This window comes from Apodemus sylvaticus, chromosome X (assembly GCF_947179515.1).
Source record: "Apodemus sylvaticus chromosome X, mApoSyl1.1, whole genome shotgun sequence".
In the NCBI taxonomy this organism is placed as follows: domain Eukaryota; kingdom Metazoa; phylum Chordata; class Mammalia; order Rodentia; family Muridae; genus Apodemus; species Apodemus sylvaticus.
This window is the reverse complement of record NC_067495.1, coordinates 119,175,878-119,178,370: the sequence shown is the minus strand read 5'-3', so window position 1 is coordinate 119,178,370 and position 2,493 is coordinate 119,175,878. Positions and strand designations below refer to the sequence as shown.

Genomic DNA, 2,493 nt, shown 5'->3' with positions numbered 1-2,493 from the left:
ATATCCATCAGAGGCCTCTTCTTTTCTGAGGAGTACAGGAGGAGGAATTGATGGAGGGATAGAAGGTAAGTAGAAGGGACTGGGAGAAGAGGAAGGAGGGGAAGCTGAGATATAGATTGGGTGTAAAATAAATAATTAGTAAACAAATGAAAACATAAACATGTTAAGAAAAAAGATATTTTGGGCTCAGCTCTCCACCCAGGTACAGCAGCACCATGCACCACCACTCTGACTCTTTGCATGCTTGTGTATCACCTCGGGTGGACCATGTCCTTCAGAGCTGCAGTGTCAGGGGAAGAGGCCAAGCTCCCTCAGAATATCATGCCAATAGCCAGCCAAAACTCCTTCTGTATAGAGTAAGACACCTTTGGTGAACTGAAGTTCCCAACTGGTAAGTATTATGGTGCTCAAACTGTGAGATCTACAATGACCTTTAAGATTGGATTTACAACAGAACATATGCCGATGCCAGCCATTAAAGCTTTTGGCATATTGACAGGAACTGCTGCTGAAGTAAATCATGGTTATGGTCTTGATCCAATGATTGCTAGTGCAATAATGAAGGCACCAGGTGAGATAGGTAAAGATAAACTAAATGATCACTTTCCTCTCTGCTGGTGGGGCAGACTGGATCAGGAATCCAGACAATCATGGATGTAAATGAAGTCATTAACAATAGAACAATTGAAATGTAAGAGGGGAACTTGGCAACAAGAATCCTGCACACTCTAATGACCATGCTAATAAAAGCCAGAGCTCAAATAACACCTTTCCCATGGCAATGCACATTGCCACTGCAGGCTAAGTTCACAAGATCCTGTTGCCAGGACCACAGAAGATGCGTGGTGCTCCCAGTGCAAAACCCAAAGAATTTGTGCAGGTCACCAAAATCAGGTGAATTCACAGGCAGGAGGCTGTTCCACACTTGGGCAAGAATTCAGTAGTTATGTTCAGCAATTCTAGTATGCAATGGTGAGATTAAAAGCCACCATGCTAAAAAAAATCTATGAGCTTGATGTTGGACGCACTGATGTTGGGACAGGATTAAACACCAGGATCTGTTTCACAGGTGGCTGCAAAAGTAGCAGTACTTACAGGTTTGCCTTTTGTCACAGTCCATAGTAAGTTTGAAGCCCTGGCAGCTCATGATGCTCTGGTGGAGTTTAATGAGCCATGAACTCTACTGCCTACAGTCCGATGATGATAGCAAATGCTATTCACTTCCTTGGTTTCAGGTTTCAGAGAGCTTATCTTACCTGAAAATGAGCCAGGGAGCAGCTGCATGCCAGGAAAAGTAAACCCTGCTTAGTGTGAAATGATGACCATGGTTGCAGCCCAAGTCATGGGGAATCATGTTGCTGTTACTGTTGGAGAGAAAAATAGACATTTTGAACAGAATGTTTTTAAACCAATGATTAAGAATATGTTGCACTTGACTAGGCTGCTGGGCTATGCTTCAGGGTTGTTCACAGGGAACTGTGTGGTAGGTATCCAGTCCAACACAGAGAGGATCAACAAGCTAAGGAATGAGTCTTTGATGTTGGTCACAGTTCTTAATCTGCATATAGAGTATGACAAAGCATAGAAGATTGCCAAGACCACACACAAGAAAGGATTAACCTTAAAAGAAATGGCTACTGAACTCCGCTATCTCAGAGTAATTGGATGAGTGGGTGAAACCCAAGGATATGCTGGGTCCAAAGTGACTAAAATAAATGTATTGTAAATAAAATTTATGTTAAATCAAATAAATATATATATTAAAATAAACTTGGAATTTAATAAAAATAATTTAGAACAAGCTTTCTCTGTAAGATATAAAAGCAGACAAAGATAGTACTATCATTAAATATAGAGTTTCAAGTTCTTACTAGAGAAATCAGGCAACAGAAATAAGTAAACTCTGCCCAAGGGCCCAAAGAGATAGGTAAGTCAGTGAGATGCTTACCAAACAAGCATGAAAATCTGAGTTTAACTCATATTATCTATATAAAATTCACAGTGGTGTTTGAGGCAAGTAGAACCTCGCAGCACAATGGATAGGCAGCCTCATCTATTCAGTCCTAGGCCAAAGAGCTTGCCTCACCAAAAGGTAGAGTTGTGCCAGGGAAATGTTGGTGATCTTCAAAAACACAGACAGGAGCCAATCTGATAGGGTCTTTATCCTATTCAATCTATCTTGCCCCCTCCCTGCAATACACCACTATCACACAGGATGGTTTTGGTGGTGGGGGAGCCCCGAATATCTATGGGGCCACGCTTTATAGCAAGTAGTGAGCATGCAGTATGTGTGCAAGCATCTAACTAGAAAGCTACTATAGCCTTTAACATATTGGCTGGTGATGACAGTCATATCATAAACTTAATTTTTGCTCTCCTCTGCATTGGTGGTCTTTAGACAGGGGGTAGGCTTGTAACCTGGGGTGGTGCAGGTTTGTTGAGGGAATAGCCTGAAAATGCTGGTCTTGTCAAGGCTGTAACCTGGAAATGATG

At 41.8% G+C, this 2,493-nt stretch overlaps 1 pseudogene; it reads left to right on the top strand.

Annotated features, from left to right (window-relative positions):
- Positions 1-267: 267 nt before the first annotated feature.
- On the top strand, positions 268-1,706 carry LOC127674662 (fumarate hydratase, mitochondrial-like; annotated as a pseudogene).
- The last annotated feature ends 787 nt before the right edge of the window (positions 1,707-2,493 follow it).